This window comes from Protopterus annectens, chromosome 9.part0 (assembly GCF_019279795.1).
Source record: "Protopterus annectens isolate FY-2018-M chromosome 9.part0, PAN1.0, whole genome shotgun sequence".
Classification (NCBI taxonomy): domain Eukaryota; kingdom Metazoa; phylum Chordata; order Ceratodontiformes; family Protopteridae; genus Protopterus; species Protopterus annectens.
Window position 1 is genome coordinate 1,608,735,896 of NC_056743.1, and position 21,188 is coordinate 1,608,757,083.

The 21,188-nt window shown below is 43.7% G+C and overlaps 1 protein-coding gene across 1 annotated transcript in view; it reads left to right on the top strand.

The window, feature by feature from the left end:
* The window catches only part of TECR (trans-2,3-enoyl-CoA reductase), a 722,978-nt gene that overhangs the window by 288,657 nt on the left and 413,133 nt on the right, over nt 1-21,188 (top strand). The gene's annotated exons all lie outside the window — the stretch shown is intronic.

Genomic DNA, 21,188 nt, shown 5'->3' on the forward strand with positions numbered 1-21,188 from the left:
AGGTTTCGATCAGCCTTTTCCCACACCCCTTGATTTTGTCCCTGTGTGAGCTCAAAAGTTGCAGCTCCAGCATTGCAATCAAGATAACAGGGCGAATAGGTACTGTATCCATAACTGACTATTCTTTCAGACCCTCTGAGGGTACTACCATGCAATCACACTTGCGTCCCAGCGTGATATAGACTCATGAATTTATTTTAACAATGCATATTTCTACATCCCAATCATGTGGTGGGCTCATGAATTTGTTTTAACAGTTTATAGTTTACGTCCCAATCATGCGGTGGGCTCATGAACTTGTTTAACTTTATCTTTAACTTTTTCTCTCATTCATTCATACATTGACAGAATAAAACATCTCTCATACTGTACCTCTTACCTTTCAATCCTGAGGGTACCTCCCTCAACACAAGGTGCCTCCTTGTGTTAATTTGTCCTTTACTGTATGTGCACATACATTTACTATTCACATTTGTTGTGGTGTCCTCACACTGTTGCTTTGTATACCTTACAAACAACTCAGTCAAATAAAAAACACAGTCATTCACTTATTTTACATGTTGCTAAAATTGTCTGCAAGAGAGAGGAAAAAACAAACCAACCCTTTTTCCCTTACAAACCAATTTCCCTGCCAAGGTTAGTATGTTTGTACACCCTGAATAGCTGCACATCTGGGTCTCTGACTATTCCATACAAAGCAGTGTAGAATTCGCAGAAAATCTGTGATGAGCCCTATTCCAGAACTGCCTTGCAGCAATACCAAAGTTCAGATCCAGAGCATGGCACCAAAATGTTAGTCATAAATAAATAATATTATCAGTTTGCCTTATATGCCTTCAGTCAGGAACAACACTTCAGGATGCATGGTAGTACCCTCAGAGGGTTGGGAGGGTGGCCTAATGGTTAAGGTTTTTGCCTTACAAACACAATGTGCAGGGTTTGAGTCTCACAAGGGATAATTGGCTAGGCTGAAAATGGCTCACAAGGGCAGTTAGCTTAGTACTAACCTATGAGCAGAAATTTTTATTTACAGCGCTGGGAGACAATCTTCATAGCAGTTGGTAAATCAGTCTCTCTGAACAAATAAAAACTGCATATTTTATATACTTTTCATATCAAATCAGTTATGCAAACATTTGCGTTTACAATGACTGCAGCATATAAATGACTTTGAAAATGTTCTCGTCCCTCGTTGCCTCTGACTTCAGGTGAACACCTTCCTATACATGACCCGCCTGCTTCAAGGGGTCTTGTTTTCTGACCTTGGATGTTTCAAACCTTCCCTAGCAACAATGCACTCCTAGCCTGGTGGAGTCAGGCTAACAAATTCCTTTCTAACATACCTCTGCTCCTACCACACTTACTTTTCCTTGTTACATATTAAAAAAATGGAGTTAAAATGCAGCAGTAACTTCAGCTTATGAAGCTGCATTTTTCCAAAGCCCTGCATACAAGTTATATTTGCCTTTTAACAATCAGATTATAGTATCATTAATGAAACTGAATGTAATATACATTTTAATAAGCTGCTCTTATCCCGTAACATTAGATGTTCTTTAGTCCTGTCTCGCCTTCATTCTTACATATGGGTTTGGAGCCGATTACAAAGCTCAAAGTCTCTTAGTTGGCTCATGGCAAAGGTGGGTATCCCATAGTTCACTAGTAAGAATCCCCAGATCTCGTTTGCCGCGTCTACGAGTTCAGATGTGCTTCTTGCTTGGCCGTGGCTATGTTTCATTATTATTGTATTTTTACTGTTATTTCCTCATATAAATAGCTAGTTATACTTAATTTTAGTGATAGTTTTTTTTCATAGGTAGTTAGTAGTGTTTTTTGCTATCTTTACTCAGTGTTGAGAACTTGTTGGCAGTTTTGGGCCTGTTGTTCTCTGTGTGGCATCCTTCTGTGTGCTAGTTTTTGATATAGTTCCTATTACTGTAGGTCCACATTTGAGTTAGGACCTTGTTTTGATTATTTTCCAATAGTTTAGTATATTGTGTGCAGTGTTGTTTACTAATTTTCAATAGTTTGCCTGCCGTTTAAGATTTCTGGTATTTCCAGCTAGCTTCCTTTCTGTTTTCCATAGCTAGGACCATTTAAGTTAGAGGATTTACTCCTCTGTTATCTTTAACTCTTTCCTCAACAGGGCTAGGCCCATTTAAGTTAGAGGACCTTGTCCTCTTTTTTCCTGTTTCCTAGAACTCCTTGTAGTCATGTCAGAGGATTCCAAAGACCATAAACCTTCGGGTTTTAAAAAGTGCCTTAAGTGCTCCCAAAAAATGTCGATTACAGATGGTCACAGTAATTGCATTTACTGCCTCGAAGCCATTCACCTGCAGGAAACTTGTTCTTTCTGTCACTCCTTTAGCTCCAGAGTTCTCCAGGAAAGAAAGAACACATTAATTCTGAAAGGTCTCCTTAAGCCTTCCTTCGAGGAGGACTTAGCAAGCTCTTCTTCATCTTCCAAGTCTCATTCATCAAGAAAAGAGAAGGTCAAGTCGGCCAAGAGACATTCTCCAGCGCCGACTATTTTGTCTGAACCTCCTCAGAAAACCTTAAAATTGGATAAACCTTCTACCTCTTCAGCTCCACTGTCCTCAGAGCCGGTCGAGGTTGTCGATGTTGACACTGCAGTGTCGGCCCTGAGTTTCTCGGAGCCGACTACTGAAAAATTGCATTGGAGCTGGTCCAGAGAGCTTTTGCCAGTCTCCCCAACTTTACGATCTCCCATTTTACAGAGATCTAGGTCGCCTACCCTGTAATCCAGATCCTCCAAGAGCCTTTCGGAAGAGGAATTAGAGAGAGTATTGCTTAGACTCTTGAAGTCATCTGCTTTACCCAAATTGTTGGTAGCTCTGACCCTGTCGGCTCTGGAGCCATCTAAGACCATTCTCCCTGTTGTGGTTCCTCCTCCGAACTGAGATGGTTCTTCGGAGGCGAAGATTTTGGTACCGCTTGTTGTGGAACCCTCGGTTCCATCTCCTCTTGTGGCTGTCTTGGAGCAGAGTTCCGCTCTGACACCTTCGGCGACATCCGTGGTGACCAGTAGCTGAAGCTCACCAGTCAGCCCGGACGCTTGGACCCGAAACTTCTTTGGTGCCAAGTCTACCTCTTGGTGTGTCGGCTAGGTTGAGCTCGGACCCTACATCCATCTCAGAGCCGATTGCTTTGGAGCCGAGGACTACCTCCAATTACTTGGAACCGGGACTGTCTTTGGAGCCTGAGAGATCTGCATTTGCGATGATTAGGAGCGTGCTGTCCCAGTCATCAGCTCCGTGAAAGGGTACCAATGCTCTTCCCCCTCAAGCACTGATTTCTGTCTCAGCACCCTCTCTCTCCCTTGATACCAGAGACCCGCAGCCACAGGAACCCCCATTGGGTGGCCCCCAGTCTTCAGAGACCTCCCCAGAATACCCTTTTGAGGAGTCCCCTCAGAAGAGGGCATGCAAGAGGAAGCATGTAGACTCCCCGGATGAGTCCATCACCTCAGACACTGATCTCGAGGAGTCAGAAGGTTCCCCCGGGTCATCCTTTGATGTCTCCTTTGTAGACATCTTAGAGATCCTGAAGCAGAGAGGTGGCTGGCCTACTGTCACCCCTTCTGATGAGGAGTCAGTGTACCTGAAGACTCTCTGGTCTCAACCTTCAGCCTCTTGGGTGTCTCCACCTTTTGATGAACTCATGGACCTAGTTGAAAGGTGTGGGAAACTCCTGATGCTGTGGAGCCAGTCCCCAGAAGACCCAACACATTTCTCTTGGCTCCAAAGCAGAAAGAGTTCTTGCCCAAGGGTGTGCCTGTAGATGCCATGGTGGTGGCGGCAAATACTAAGAAGGAGCTAGTGGAGACTTCTACATCTGTCCATCCACCGAACAAGGAGTCCCGAATGATGGATAGATATGGGAAGTGTATCTTTTCTTCAACGGCTTTTACCCTCAGATCTCTGAACTATCTCACACATTTAACTAAGCTTCAGAGAGATCTCTTCAAGGACCTAGGAGATACTCTTCAAGGTACATCAACTGAAGGACTCTCTGAGAAGGTGACTTATCAGTTGTCTACCTTAAACTCCATTGTGAACTCCTCCATGAGGCTGATCTCCTATGCAACCGATGGAGCGAGTAGGCCCACGGATTCTGGAGTTTTCCTTAGGAGACCCTCCTGGATGCGCTTATGTAATTTTGCGGAGCCCTTCAAATCTACTTTTACCAATGCCCCCTTTGACAGTTCTTCTCTGTTTGGACCAAATGTAAAAGATACACTCACTAGGTGCGAACAAGAAGGGAAAACTCTCTCTGCCATGGGAGTATGATGTTCTTCGTGCTTCACTGTTGCAGTCATCACATTTGAAGTTATCTGCTTGCAGTAGCCCTCAGTCAGCCTGATTAACAAAATCTTGGGTCCTGCATCGGTTGCTGTCCCTTCTTCCATGACGTCAGGTCATCAGGGGTATAAAACCTGCAGCCGACACTATTTTAATCAGTCTTTCTTGCCGTGCTGTGCCTGAAGCAGAAGCAGTTTGCAAGTGCCAGTCTGCCGACTCCTGAAGTTTTCGTTTTCGAGTTTCAGAACCAAAGTCTTCAACTAAAAGCTAAGTACCCCGTTGGGGAAACTTTTTCTTGCTCTAATACGATGTCAGTAAAAGTAAATAATTGCATTACTTGTGGAAAGCAAATACCTCATAAAGATTTTCATTCGTACTGTATTCCTTCCCTAGGCCCTGACCACGACGTACCTCTGTCGGTTTTGTGCCTTATTTAAACCATGAACTATCCGACGTCGGTATATTTTCACTGCTAAATATTTTGGTGCTCGGTTCAATTATCCTGCTATGTCAAGCCATCCGACTACCGACTTTCTGAAAAAACACAAAGATAAAGACAGAGACAGGCTGTCTAGGTCCAAAGCTACAAAAGCTGCCAATGATGCTTCTCCTAAGCCAGTCGCCATTTCGCCTGTACTCAGTGAGGTGCTTTCGCAGCCCCTGATACCCGCTACTTCAGATTCGCAGGCCTCTACTGAGACCCATTCAGAATCCGGTATGCAGCGAGATGCTTCAGTTGAGGAACCTGCGTATGTCTCTACCTAGGATGGGTCCGGAGCCGCTGCGCAGGCGCCAGCTTCTGAGGGTGTATTCAGGCCTACTAACATGCCTATTAAACCGACGCCATCTTCCTCTTAAAGGCCTAAAACTCGTACCATGCCTAGAAAACTGACTCCCAGACCACATGGTCAGGCCCTATGCCTAAAAAACAAATGATAAGAATGGCTGAAGACCTTATTACTTTAATCAGGCGAAGCCAGCCTTTCCGCTTAAGAGACCTAGGACTGAGTTTGCTTATGATACTTCAGACCAGGATTCTGAATTTTCTGTTTCCTATGATAACCAGGATTTACCCTTATTTACCTGTGAGGATTCTGATGCTGAGGACTCTTTTTCCCTCTGCTTCTCCCCCAGAGGATTTCTCTTTTGGTGAGACCTTGCATACTCTCAGGGAGCATTTTTATTGGGAAGGTCAGGATTTTTCTGATTCTAAAAAGAGGCTTAGGCATTTCTTACTACTGTCCCAGCACAGGCCTTTAGCCATACCTCCTGTACTAGACATTGTTGATGATGCCTTTTCGGAATCTAGCTTGGCCCCTGACTCTTTACCTCCTGCTCCCAGAAAACTTGACATATTACAGGGTCCCTGACTCTCACAAGTTCCTTTTTAAAAATCGTACTGCGGACCCTGAGACCATTTCACAGGGACCAAAGGGTTTTAAAGCTGCTACTGCCAAAAATCCTACCTCTTCTGATAGAGACTCCAGGGCGCTGGATAGATGGGGTAAGAAGGTATACATTTCTGCAACTTTGGCCATTAGGGCTTTAAACTGCCAGTTTAATATGTTAAAGTATCAGCAGCGTAGTATTGGATTGCTTAAATAGAAATTTATGTTGATTCCAGATTGTGCTGAAAATAAGGATTTACTACACTCAGCTGAACAAGTTGGAACACATGCTTTGCAATGTGGTTTTGATTCACTAGAGGCATCTTGCAGGGCTGCTATGGGTCTGTACTTAGAAGGCATGCTTGGCTTAAGGAGCAATCCTTGCCCGAATCATGTTAAAGCGAAATTACTGGATGCTCCCTTAAACCAGGACCACCTGTTTGGTAACAAGGCAGAAGAAGTTCTTAAAAAGATGGAGGAAAAAGCAAAATCTATGCAAACTGTTAAAGATTTTTTTTACAAGTACAACCTCTAAGGTTTAGTAGGTATTGGCCTTCCAAGAATTGGTGCTTTCCTGCCTCTTCCAGACCTTCTCAGTCCAAAAACAGATCCAGCAGAACTCCCAGGCTTCAGTCCCAGGGTACGCACAGGACTAAGCAGTGGGGGGCCTCCACTTCCAAATCTGGGAGTAATAAAACCCCCTCCTAAGGTCAACTCTCTCAATGACTTCTTTTGTTTTTTTTTTGTTTTTTGTTTTTTTTTAAACTTCCAAGCAGTTCTCAACTAACTGCCCCTTTGGGGGGAAAGATTGCTCTTCATGCAAAGAACTGGGAACTCATTACCCAGGACAAATGGATTGTAAATATAGTGTCCCAGTGATACAGATTCACTTCCACACATTACCAACACCAAGCAGATGGCCAGATCTACCCCCAAATCAGTGGGCAGAGGCCCAAAAGCAAGTACTTTCTCTTTTAAGCATGGGGCTATTCAATTGGTACCAGAAGAGGAAAAGGGACAAGGATTCTACTCGAGACTTTTTCTGGTACCCAGAAAAGACAGTTCATTGCATCCTATCCTGGACCTGTCTACTCTAAACACCTTTTTGGTGATTCCAAAATTCAAGATGCTGACTCTTCACCAGTTGCTCCCTATGCTAGGCAAAGACACCTGGTTGGCAACACTAGATTTAAAGGAAGCATATCTGCACATCCCAATCAGGGAATCTTGCAGAAGATACCTATGCTTCAAAGCAGGCTTCACGCACTATCTGCACTGCCCTTTGGCTTATCTACTGTGCCCAGGATATTCACAAAGTGCCTAGCTCCAGTCATTGCATTTTGCAGGCAAAGAAATATTCAAATATACCCATACTTGGACGATTGTTTAATTCAGGCAGAAAGCCAGGACATACTTTTGAATCATCTGGCCTTTGTACAAAGGGTGCTAACTTGTCTGGGGTACACAATAAACGAAAAGAAATCACACCTGGTACCCTGCCAACAAATTATATTCCTGGGAGCAAGCTTGAATGCAACTTCCCAGATGGCTTTCCTCATGCCAGAAAAACAAATTCATTTGACAACCTACTTAAAACAAGTAGCCACAAAAACCCTGCTATCTGCAAGGCAAATACTACAAGACTTGGGGTTCATGGCCTCCTGAATTCTTCTAATTCCATATGCAAGAACACATATGAGGACTACAGTGGTATCTAAAAAGCCTATGGTGTCAACACTCTCAGGATCTAGAAGCAATGATTCCTATCATACCTTGCCTACGCCTAGAGTTTCTTTGGTGGGATCTAAAAAGCCTATGGTGTCAACATTCTCAGGATCTAGAAGCAATGATTCCTATCATACCTTGCCTACGCCTAGAGTTTCTTTGGTGGGTAGAGGCTTGCTACCAAAACAAGGGAATACCATTCACACCACCCCCTGCCACCCAAACCCTAACAACAGACGCATCAGACTATGCATGGGGGGCTCATCTGGCAGAGAAGTGCATTCAGGGCAAATGGAACCCAAATCAAATGCACCTGCATATCAATCAAAAAGAAATGTTAGCTGTACAGAATGCTCTGGCAGTCTTCAAGGACCACATTCTTCCAGGACAATTAATGGTAAAGATGGACAACACCACTGTTATGTGGTACATAAACAGGCAGGGAGGTACACATTCTTCCGCCTTCTGCAGACTAGCCATGGCATTGTGGAACACAGCCCTGAGCTACCAAGTGCACCTACAAGCTCAATTCCTGCCAGGAAAACTGAATGCACTGGCAGATGAACTAAGCAGAAACCTCATGGACCCACACAAGTGGAAAGTGGAACCAAGGATTTGCAACATGTTGACAAGCAAATGGGGGAGCCCAAATATAGACCTGTTTGCCTCCCCCCAGAACTATCAATTGGACAAATTTTACACAAGGACTCCCCACAAACAAGCTTGGAAAGTGGATGCTCTGTCCTTCAGCTGAAAAACCTTTCAGTTTATGCCTTTCCTCCTCTGCTCTCCAAAGTACTACTAAAGATCAAGCAAGACAAACCAAGGACGATTTTGATTGCACCAGACTGGACACACCAACACTGGTACCCCCTCTTGCGCAGTGTGTCACTGTTGGCCCCATGGCACCTGCCCCAGACCCCTACCCCGTTGTCTCAGCAGGAAAACCAGATCCTGCACCCTCAGCTTCAAACACTGAACCTAGCAGCCTGGTTAATTACCTAATCTCTCCTTTACCATCCCTCAGTAAACCAGTGATGGATATCATTTTAGAGGCAAGGAGGCCTAGTACTAGAAATTTTTATGTTGAAAAATGGAAAACATTCTGTGCCTGGAACCAATCTCAAGGGATGAGCACAGCAGTGCCCAATTTACCTCTGATTTTACAATACTTAACTGAGATGCTTCACAAGGGCCCGTCTTTCTCCTCCATCAAAATTCATGCCTCAGCCATATCAGCTCATTTTAGCACAGAACTCAAGCAGTTCCTCAGAGGGGCCAAAAATTTACGACCACCCAGGAGAGCTCCAACTCCAGCATGGGACCTTAACTTTGTATTGGAAAAACTTCCTCCTTTCAAGCCAGCTGCTACTGCAGACTTAAAATTCTTTTCTTGGAAAACAGCTTTCCTTTCAGCAATCACTTCAGCAAGAAGGGTATCTGAGTTACAGGCCCTCCTGGCAGTGGAGCCTTTCATCATCTTTCATGCGGACAGGGTGTCTCTCAGGACCAATCCCTTCTTCATGCCCAAAGTGATATCCAGTGTGCCCCACAGTCAGTCCATTCATTTGCCAACCTTCTTTCCTAATCCACAGAACAAAGAGGAATGGATACTGCACCCCTTGGATGTGCACAGACAACTTAGATTCTACTTGGACAGGACTAAACCTCAAAGGAAATCTGACCAACTGCTGGTGGCATTTGCTGCAGGGGCAGAGGAGAACTTTATTTCAGAACAAACCATTTCCAAATGGATAGGCCATTGCATTCATTTCTGCTACAAACACCATGTAAAACCTATCCCACAGGGGATTAGACCCCACTCAACCAGGGCTGCATCTACCTCTACAGCCTTTCTCAGAGGCATCCCTACCAGGGACATCCTAGAAGCTGCTACCTGGAGTTCTGTACATACTTTCACCAAGCATTACCATCTGCCAATTTTCTCTAAATCCAGAGCTGGCTTTGCCACTGCAGTCTTGCAGGGCCTTATAGCTGGTCCTAATGCTATCTAAATTCCTCCTTCCATCCTTAGCTTTGGGAATCTACCCATATGTGATGACTGCAACAGCGAAACATGAAGAACATAGTACAGTTGTGTACACTTAACATAAATGTAGATGTTCGAGTATATTCACTGTTACAGTCCTGGTTACCCTCCCTCCAGCCCCCGTACTTCTTTTGGCTATACCTCTACTCTCCTTCATTATGCTCAAAAGCTTTTGGGTGTATTTGCTTTTTTGTTGGAGGTATAACCGTGTATATTTATAGATTTAATTGCCTCCCATTAGGGGGGCACCTGACATCTGGGGCAAGAAAAACTGATTAAAATGGCGTCGGCTGCATGTTTTATACCCCTGGCGACCTGATGTCACGGAAGAAGGGACAGCAACCGGCGCAGGACCCAAGACTTTTAATCAGGCCGACTGAGGGCTACTGCAAGCAGATAACCTCAGATGTGATGACTGCAATAGTGAATACACTCGAACATCTACATTTATGGTAAGTTTACAGAACTGTACTTTTTATCGTCCCTTCTAGACCATATCCCAAGGGTCAGAGAGGTGGTAAAACGTGGTTCAAGAAGTCCCAGACGCACAAGATGATTCCTCCTTCAGAGCCAGAGGAGGAGGAGCTAATGGTAGACATTGCCCTAGAGGCAGGGGGGGTCCACAAAATCAGGGTGGCCGCAATTCCTTTCGAGGCCGTCCCTATCAGTGCTCCTGATGTGGGACCTGGCTGCACTTCTCTGGAGCCAGTCGGGGGTCGCTTATCTTTGTATCCAGAACCCTGGCTCAGCATCACCCAAGACAAGTGGGTACAAAGAATAATCACCAGAGGATACTCCATACCCTTCTTTCTTCCACCCCACACTCCCAAGAAGATCCCAGATGTTCCACCCAATCACAGGGATCAAGCAACTGTAAAAGTTCAAAAGTTTCTTTCAAAGACAGGCATCCAAACCGTCCCCACAGACCTGATAGGATTCGGAACTTACTCCAGATTCTTTTTAGTGCCAAAACGAACAGGGGACTGGACGCCCATTTTGGACCTCAGTAAACTAAATAAATCCGTAAAGAAGGCCAAGTTCGGAATGGTAACACTGCAGTCTATACTCCCTCTGTTATGGAAAGACAATTGGATGTGCTCCATAGACTTCCAAGATGCGTACTACCATATAAAAATGGACAGAGCATCAAGGAGTCATCAACACTTCCGTCTGGGAGCCTGTCATTACCAATTTCGTGCTCTGCCCTTTGGTCTCACCACAGCCCCCTGGGTGTTCACCAAATGTATGTCAGTAGTGACAGCTCACCTGAGACATCTTGGATTCCAAGTGAATTCTGTACATGGACGACTGGCTCCTGACTGCCACCACCAGGCACCTATTCCTACAAGCCAGGGATTCAACCATCCAGTGCTGTTCCCAGCTGGGGATTACGATAAATTGGGAAAAGTCTGCCTTGTCGCCCTCTCAATTTGTGACTTTTATAGGCGCAGAAGTAGACACAGTCGCCATGCTAGCTCATTTCCCTGCAGACAGAATTCAAAACCTCAGATGACAGATTTACAGCTTGCTTTCTCTACAAAAAGTCAAGGCAAAGACAGTGCTGAAACTCTTAGGGATCATGGCCACTACCATAAATCGAGTTCTAATAGCCAGGTTGCATATGCAAATTCTTCAATGGCTACTCTCTTCCCAGTGGTCTCTTCAACAGCTGCCTCTGTCTCATCATATTCTCGTAACAAAATCTTGCTTAAAAGGACTTTCGTTGGTGGATTCAGCCCAATCAGCTGACGACAGGAACACCCTTTCTCCTTCGCCAACCCCGTTGCCACTGTGACCACAGATGCCTCCCAGATAGGGTGGGGGGGGGCATTATCGAGGCAGGACTGTCCAAGGCACATGGCAAGATCACGAGGCTCACCTGCATATCAGTGTCCTAGAGATGAGAGCAGTGCTTCTAGCGTTGCAAGCACTTCACGACTTTCTTCCCTTAGGGACGATAGCAATCCAGTCGGATAATATGTCAGTGGTATGGTATCTAAACAAGCAAGGAGGAACCAGATCTTACCCCCTTTGTCGAGAGGCTTTTCGTGTTTGGCAGTGGGCGTTATCTTCTCAGCACTTTCTAGTAGCAACACATATCCTGGGGGACAGCCAATGTGATAGCAGACAAGCTCAGAAAGGCAATATTGATGCCTCATGAGTGGTCTCTGAATCAGAAAGTAGTGGAGCAGATTTTCCACAAATGGGTACAGCCTTGCGATCTTTTTGCCAGCCCAATCAACGCCAAATGCAGCAGCTACTTTTCCCTTATCCCCCTCTGGGGGAGTCACCAAGAGACGCACTTGTTCACGACTGGCCTCTGGGACTCCTTTATGCATTTCCCCCCTTTCTGCTCATATCAAAAGTGATCCAGAAAGCAAAGTTCTTGGGAAGTAAAATGATTCTGATCACTCCTTACTGGCCTCATCAGATTGGTTCCCCTTTCTCGGGCCTCATCTCCTAGACGATCCATGGACTCTGTACCCAGTTCCAGACCTCTTGACATGTCAGGCTCCCTTCATCCATGCCTCCATACCCTCAACTTGACAGCATGGCTGCTCCACTTCCATCCCTAGTTAGGCTTCATGGTTTTTCACCAGCTGTGACCCATATCCTTATGTCTTCGCACAAACCTTCCACTAGGAAGTTATATGCTAGCAAATGGAGAAGATTTTCTATCTGGGCAAAAGAGAAAAATGTAGATCCTTACACAGCATCCATTCCTTTGGTGTTAGAATTTCTAACTGAACTTTTCCATCAGGGATCAGCTACTGCCACAATTAGAGTCCAACTGGCAGCGATATCAAACTTTCATTTGGGGCAACATGAGCCTAATCTGATGGCCCATAGATTATGTAAAACCTTCCTTAAAGGAGCTACCTTGCTGAGACCTCCCTTTCAGGAACCTGTACCCCACCGTTGGATCTAATTTTCGTTCTGTCCAAACTAACTTCCCCGCCTTTTGAGCCCGCACATTCGTGTCAATTGAAGTTTTTGTCTTAGAAGACAAAGTAGCTATCACATCCGTTAGACGGGTATCAGAGTTGCAGGCACTGTCAGTCAAGCCTTCTTATTTGATTTTCCACAAAGACAGTTTCCCTTCGTACAAATCCTTCCTTCATCCGTAAAGTTTGCTGTCAGACTAATTTGAACCAAACTATTGAACTGTTTGTATTTTTTCCTAATCATTCCAACAGTGCAGAATATAAATTTCATCAACTTGATGTTCACAGACCGTTACGGTTCTACCTTCATAGAACTAAGGAACTTAGAAAATCAGACCAGTTGTTCGTGTCCTTTTCTGAAACTAAAAAAGGTCTACCAGTCTCTGAAGTGACTCTATCTAATTGGATTTCCAACTGTATTTCCTTTATCTACTCCTCTAATGGAAAGAACTTCCCTTTTAAGATTAAGGCTCATTCCACAAGATCCCTGTCCACATCTGCTGCTTTTCAAGCCAGAGTTCCAATTGACAGTATTTGTGCAGCAGCAACTTGGGCTACCCCTCATACCTTTGTTACTCATTACAAATTGGATTTGACCTCCAGGGGTAGAGCCTCTTTTTGTTCCACAGTACTCAGGAGTATATTCCCATGAGCCACTTGAGAAAAAGGTGCTAGGGACGCTGTCCCATATGTAAAAATGAAGGCGAGATAGGACTACAGAACATAAAGAAGTTTTGTACTCACCATAACGTTCCATGTTTGTAGTCCATCTCGCCATTCATTCTTATGAACCCACCCACCTACCCCCATCTTGGAAGGATCTGGAGACAGGATAATGTTGCCTTTGGTAGGGTGGAAACCTGTCATTGTTGTTCTTTCTGGATAACCTTTTCTATCTCTTTTTATAGTTAGCAGCAAACAAGATCTGGGGATTCTTACTAGTGCACCATAGGATACCTACCTTTGCCATGAGCCAACTAAGAGACTTTGAGCTTTGTAATCGGTCGAGGATCGGCTCCAAACCCACATGTAAGAATGAAGGGCGAGATGTACTACAAACATGGAATGTTATGGTGAGTACATAACTTCTTTTTTTAATATGTTTTATGAATGTTTATCCTCCACATGTTCCTTTCTACGTTTAAAAAAAAAAACATCATCAACTGAGAGTATTGACGTTTTGGACATAACAGTGTTTAGAGACATCAACAATATTTTAAATACTCATTTCTGTAGAAAACAGGTTAAGAGAAATGCATATTTACATCATAACAGTATGCACCCGCAGTTTGTGTGACATCATAGTTAGGAATCAACTTTATAGAGTTACAACACTGAACACAATTGATGAGAGCATACAGTTGCAAGTACATATCACTGCTGCAGAGTTTAATTGAGGTTATAATAAGCGGGAAGTACTAGAGATTTATGAGGATGTTAAGAGTTGTAGATCTATCAGAGCTAAGCCACTGTTTTCAGAAGTTAGCCAAGAAGTACTATTGAATTAATGTTCACAAGGTAAAGTTAGATGCATGTTAACATATAATCGAAATACTGCCGGTGTTAAAAAAAATCATTGAGAAATACTGACACATTCTACATGATATACCAAAACTACAGATGGCAGCCAATGAGAGACCATGCTTCTGTTATAAGAACAATCGAAGTTTGAAGCTGTTTGTTATAAACAGACACGTATATCTAGGAAAACACGGCCAATTAAGAATGGTATCTCTGAATGTGACAGATGTACTTTCTGTAGTTTCATTTGTTGTGATAAATAGTGTACTCATCCAGTTTCTAACAAGACCTTCAGACAATGCATATGGTAATTGTGAAACTAGAAATGTCTATCTGGCTAGATGTGTTGCATGTCACACATACTATGTTGGTAAAACAAACCAGAGGTTAAAAGATCAGATTTGCAACCACCTGTCTGCGATTAAAAGACAAATAGTTACAAATGTACTATATAAACACATTAGAGTGGCTCTGGACATGGTTTTAAAATTTCAGTTCTAAGAGTAATCGACAATAATATACATGGGGGTAATATTAATGATTTTACTGAAAAAGAAGAATTTATTGGATTTTACACTTGGGGGCACATATTTTACCTGGTTTAAATGGCTATGTATTTTTTAAGCCTTTATTGAAAGAGAAACATAAGCAAGCCTGATTGTCGTCATGTGACTCCCTTTGATATTATATAAATGGTAGATGTATTATTTGTTAGATATGCCTAAAGAAGCCTTGTTTAAGACAAAAGTTTTTGCTAGAAGTTTTAAAAGTTGTTTTGAGTCTAATGAACCACTTAATTAGCAGCTGCTTATGGTTCCAGTGACTTCTATTTTACTTATCTTTTCAGTTGATGAGGTCAGTGGGCAGCATCAAAACTTCAGATTTGGAGCGTCTGATGAGGTCCTTTTTACAGGCAGAGATGCAATTAGGACTTATTCCTTCGGGTCTGGGCCAGATCCCATGCCCGTCGACTTCTTCTGCTTGGCTTCCTCTCTCTCTTCCTTTGGGTCCAAGTTCTTCGGGCCTGGCTACATTCCCACCCTCAAGGTCAGATTCGATGGCTTGGCCATCCTTGGCTCCAACCCATTCTTGGTTGCTTCAACTCCAACTCCTTCAGGGCTGTTGGGACCAGAGCTGTGGGATCAGAGCAGTGGTGTTTGGGTCAGGATCCTCTCTCCCACTCTGGACTTCGTCTTTAGACAGCTCAGCACTGATCTCATTGTCAGGGCTGGTGGTAGCTCCCTCAGTTCTGTGGCCACCTTGGGTTCCTTTGAGTGCTGGGACACTTCGTTCTGAGAAGCCAGCTTTTTCTTCAGTCTTCTATGTCGTAATGAGGATGTTCTTTACTCAAGAGAAGGGTCAGGTTTCACCAGCTGGTATCTCTTCCCCGTATTCATCTGGGCCTGTGACCAGTCAACAGTCTGCATCAGTGGGTTTCTATACTGCCCACCAGTAGGGATTCCACCTCTTCCCTTCCAGGCTTCACCAGAGCAGGAGTTTTCAGGAAACAGGACATGTAAGATGAAGCACCTGGACTCTCGGGAGGAGTCTTTCACAAAAGATAGTGACCTCAAGGAAGGAGAGGGGTCCCCTAAGTCTCTATGGGATGACACCTCTTTTGGTGATATATTGGGCTGCTTCACCAACTCAGAGGCTGGACAATAGAACTACTTCCTCTGGAGGAGTCTGTATTCTTGGACGCCTTCAGCGTAGGCCCATTGACACCTTGGGTGGTTATCCCTCCAGACACTCTTATAGACCTAGTATCCCAGAGGGCATGGAACGAACCTGACACTGTGGAGGTGATTCCCAAGAAACCGGACAAAATTCTTGCTTCCCACAAAGTCCAGCTACATTGGAGTAAGGGCTTGGCCGTAGATGCTATTGTGGTGGAGCAGCCACCACGAAGATCTCTGAGGAGATCTCCCAAACAGGGAGTGTCGGTATTTGGACCATTTGGGGAAATGCTAATATGCCTTGACCACTTTATGCTGAGAATGCTTAATTATTTGTCTCATTTGACAAGGCTTCAATGCAGTTTGGTGTCAGAAGTGTCAAGGACTGTTAAGACACAGCAGTGTCTAGAGACTAAGAAGAGAGTGGGGACTCTGTCTTCTACCCTGCTTTCTGTAACCAGTGTGTCCATGCAGCTCATTTCGAATGTGGCAGATAGAACTTCCTGAGCGGCTGGCCCCGATATGGTCATGTGGCGCCACTCTTGGAAGCATTTATGTAACTTTGTGAACTGTTTCAAGGCATCCTCTGTCAATGCCCCCTTTAAAGGCTCTTTTCTCTTTGCGACAAAAGTCAAGGATACTCTGAGGAGTGAGCAAAATGGGAAGACACTGTCCACCATAGAGGGTGCACTTTGCCACCCTACAACGGACCTTTTCAAGGAACTAGAAATAAGGAAAGCATTTCTTCTTCAGAAAGTTGCAGCAGTCCTCTCAGGACACACTTTCAGAGGGTTCCTTCTGAGACTTGGGGGGGATCATAATGGACCCTGTCTGTGAGGCAGGGGTGGTCCGCAGAATCAGGAATTCCATGGGGCATTCTCTGACAGACCCCCCCCTAGTAATCTTAAAGGGTTTCCTGACTGTCCTACTCTGGAAGCAGTCGGGAGTTGTTTCGATCTGCACCCAATAGCTTGGGAGGCCATCATCTCAAACTCATGGGTGCTAAGATTCATTTATAGAGATTACTTCATTCCCTTTTCAGACATTCCAAATTTTCATCAAAAGCAACTTCCAGACATTCCACCCCATCAGAAATCACAGGCAGCAGCAGAGATCCACAAACAGCTCATAAACCAAGTAATCTAGGAGGTCTCACCAGACCAGCAAGGAGACTGGGTCTGTTCCAGATTCTTTTAGTTCCAAAAAGAACACAGGACCTCAGGCCCATTTTGGATTTCAACAGACTGAATCAGTTCATGAAAAAGACCCATTTCCAGATGGTCACAGTGCAGTCCATCTTACATACTCTGAGGAAGGATGATTGGATGTGTTCAACAGACCTCAAGGACACCTACTGTCTTATCAAGATAGACAGATGCTCCAGGAGGTTTTTGTTCAAGGCCATGGCAGTAGTAGCAGCCTGATTCCAGCTGCAGGGTTTTCAGGTCTTTCCATACCTAGCCAGTTGCCTCCTCACCCCCCCCCCCACAAGAGCATCTTTGATCATGGCCAGGGATTCCTTACTCCATCTGTATGACCAGTTAGGCATTACAGTCAATTACCCAAGTCAAGTCGATCCTTCAGCCAGCTCAAATTTTACAGTTTATAGGTTGCCACCTAGATACAGTCAGTCAAATAGCCAGGTTACCACTGTCAGGAGTGTCCAATCTTAATGCTCAAGCCTTATGAGTGCTTGCCATCTCAAAACCCACAGCCAAAGTTGTTACGAAACTTTTAGGTCACGTGGCAGCACCCATAGTTCAGTGGTCTTTTCTAACATTTCCAGTGGACTTTCCAATATGACTGACAAGGGTATGTCATGACTAAATTTGGTGGTGGTTGCAGTCTCCTTTAGTAATCAACGGGAGACTATTCGTTCTTCCTTCTCCATCAGTCATGGTTACCATGGATGCCTACTTTCTGGAATGGGGTCATTTCAAATGGAGGACAGTTCAAGGGACCTGGTCATCTGCAGAAACCCATCTTTACATCATTGTTCTAGAGATGAGAGCAGTTCTCCTTGCATTGCAAGCTTTTCAGGATATTGTGTAAGGCTTCTGCTATCTGAAAAGGCAGAGGGGAATGCATTCATATCCTCTTTGTTGAGAAGCCAGAAGGGTTTGGCAATGAGTGATTTCTTCTCAGCTGTTTCTGATGGCAACGCACATTCCAGGGAAATCCAACAGTCTGGCAGACAGTCACAGCAGGAGCATTCTGTTATCTGAGTGGTGCCTAAATCCGAGAGTTGTGATTTTTCAGCATTGGGGCACTCAACATTTTCACCTTCCAGTCCAATACCAAACGCAAGTGTTATTACATCCTAGTCCCCACATGGGACAGTCATCTGGGAATGTTCTGCTGCATGCTTGGCCTCCCCGGCTCCTATACACGTATCCCCTGGTTCCTTTACTCATTTTTGTTTTCAGAAAGCAGCCCTCTGCAGAGCCACTATGATCCTCCTAGCCCTCTTTTCCCCTCATCAGCTGTGGTTTCCCTTCCTCTGGCCTCTTCTGAAGTACTCACGTTGGGTACTGAATTCCATCCTGGATCTCATTTCTGACCCAACAGGTCTGGATTCCCCAAACCTGCAGTCCCTCAAGTTAACAGCATGGTTCCTCCAGGTACTTTGATGGCCAGAAATCACAAGCTTTCACAGACTGTTGTTCATATTTTGTTCTTATCTCAAAAACTTTCCACCAGAAAACTGTATTCTAGTAAATGGAGGAGGTGTGTTATGTAGGCAGAATCTCGTGGTCTTGTTCCTTTTTCTGCCCCTTTGGAATCTGTTTTGGATTTCCTCACTGAGTTATTTGTCAGGTTCCAGTTTTTCGATTATTAAAGTACAACCGGTGGCTTTTTCTAGTTTTCATGTTGGCAGAGAGAATGTGCCTTTGGCTTTCCTTGAAATATCCAAGGCATTCCTTAAGGATACTTTTTTCTTCTTCCCTTGTGTCGGAACCAGTCCTTCCCTGGAATTAGCTTTTTATTGCTGCAGGTCCTTGCAGGCCCTCCATTTGAACCTTCAACTACTTCTGAATTGAAGCTTTTGGTAGCAGTTACTTCTGCCACAAAGGTTTTGGAATTGCAAACGTTTGATTCTTCACCTCCTTATTTGTTTTTTTTCATCAAGACAAGGTTTCTCTTTGTACAAAGCCTTTCTTTTTATCTACAGTAACTTTCAAGAATAACCTAAACAGTTTCATTCTTCTTCCTGTATTCTTTCCCATTTTCTCCAGTAAAGGAGAATACATTCTACATTGTTTGTACTTTCATAGACAACTGTGATTTTATCTGGATTGTACAAAAGATTTCAGGAAATCTAACCAATTATTTTTCTCATTTTCAAAATCTAGGCTGGGCTCACCTGTTTGTAACATAACTTTATCCAGGTGGCTATCAGATTATATTCTGTTTGCATATTCTTTGAAAGGCAAGACTCTTCCTCACAAGTCTAAGGGTAATTCAACAAGCGGTATGGCTAGTTCTACAGCTTTCTTTCCTAAAGTATCAATGGATGAGGTTTGTGCAGCTGCTACTTGGCTGGGTCGCCACACCTTTGTGTTGCGTTATAAGCTGGATGTTCAGTCTGTTTATTTATTTGTCTTTGCTTACCAGGAAAGTCTGACTGGGTAATACCCATTTTCAGTGGAGGTTGGCGAGAAAAGCTCCATTTGTTTACATTGTATTATACTTGGTTTCAGTGAAACACAGAGTAGCTGCATTTCCATTTCCATTTATACACAAACAGTAGTTGCATTTGTACATTCTAAGATTCTACAGAGTTGGAAATTACTAAAGAGAAGGCCCACGTGCAACTTGGTGGATTGTACAGGCAGCAGTTATGTATAAAAATTGTTTTGTCATTTCAGAAAGAGGTTGAGAGTATTCTGTTTAAGAAGAGTAATTGGAGAGTATTATATGGTGAGCACAAAGTCTTAACCTGGTGATGAACATGTGCAGTACCAGGAGTGGTTATGATGTTGTTTAAGCAATGGGTTAGAACCATTGAGTTTGTCATAGAGTTTTATTTGTGTAGGGATACTATTCCAGAGTTTAGGAATATATTGGGAGTACAACAAGTCTCCTGAAACATCATTTGACTTATTTTTGAATAGTAAGAATTTATTATTAGAATGGAGGTCCCTTGCTGGACAGTAGGGCAGTAGTAAGTTTTGTAGTGCAAGGCATTTTTCAGGATGGTGAATGAGTTTGTGTGCTGTAGTTCACTGTGAATATGTTGGGTAGTTGTGCAGTTCAAGCCAATTTAATTGCTTTAAGCTATGACAGTGCTGGGTTCTATGAGGGAGATTGGTGACAAAGTTAGCTGTTTTATTGTGGCAGGTGGCAAGTTTCTTTCTTTGATTATTGTTTATGTTTTTTAGGATAGGAGTTGGCAGTAAGAAAGTGGTGGCTAGAGTATTTCTTGCAGCATCTGTAAGGAATCCGTTGATCCTACAGGGAGCCTAGTTTCTGGTGTGTAGATTTAGTGGTGTGTAGTATATGCTGGTCATATCTGAGGTTTTCATCTAGTCTAGTGCCTAGAAGTATACTGCGAGTCACAGTTTCAGTCATGGTATTATTTGCTGACTTTATGGTAAAAGATTGTTTTTGATTTTTGGCAACTTTTTGGGATAAACATCAACATAGTTTTCTTAGGAGTTTTGTAGGAGGTTTAATTCTTTGAACAAGGTTTCTACAGAGAAGAAATGTTTTTGGTTAATGTTTTGGAGTTTATTTATTGTTGAAGCTGCACGTATTAATGTTGAGTTTTCTGCGTACTGAACTAAACTAGCATGATGAGTGGAGGTGCGGAGGTGATTAATAAGTATATTAAATAGGAGAGGGCCCAGAATATAGAGCCCTGTGGGACACCTGTTGTAACTGGTTGAAAGGATGGGTAGGTTTGTTGCCATTTAACAGCTTGTTGCTTTCCAGGTAGGTAAGTAAAAGGAGTACTCTGAAAGCCTGCTGAGGACATTTGAATGAGCAGTTGCTGGTGTGAGACGGTTTCAAATGCCTTTGACAAGTCTAAGAACATGGTGGGCACAAGCAGACCATCATTTCTATGTTGGTTTATTATACCGGTAAAATGTAGTAGAGTAGTAGTGGTGCTGTGCTGGGGCCTAAAGCCTTGTATTTCTGAAGGCAGGTTATGTGAGGGTAGGTATTGCATCAGCTGCATATGGATCCATTTCTCTAATATTTTGCTGTTGGGGGGGGGGGGTTGCTTTTGGTCTATAATTATTAAACTCTGTAGATGTGCCGCCTTTGTGCAGTGCTGTGATGTAGAATTTTTTTCCACAGTGATGTCAGATATCTTTCTGCTATAGATCTGTTAATTGGTTTGGGCGCACTGAAGGCTATTACTTTTGCAGCCATTCTTAGGTAATCTGATGGTAGTTGGTCTACAGCTATGGAAACAGTTTTTAATTTAAGGAGCAACTTCATTATTAGTGAGGTGGGTACTAGAATAAATTGAAGAGCTGTTGGTGGTTTTGGTCAGATGGGGTAGAGGGAAGGGAGGCAGATGTATAAGTGTCTAAGAGAGAAATACTATTGAT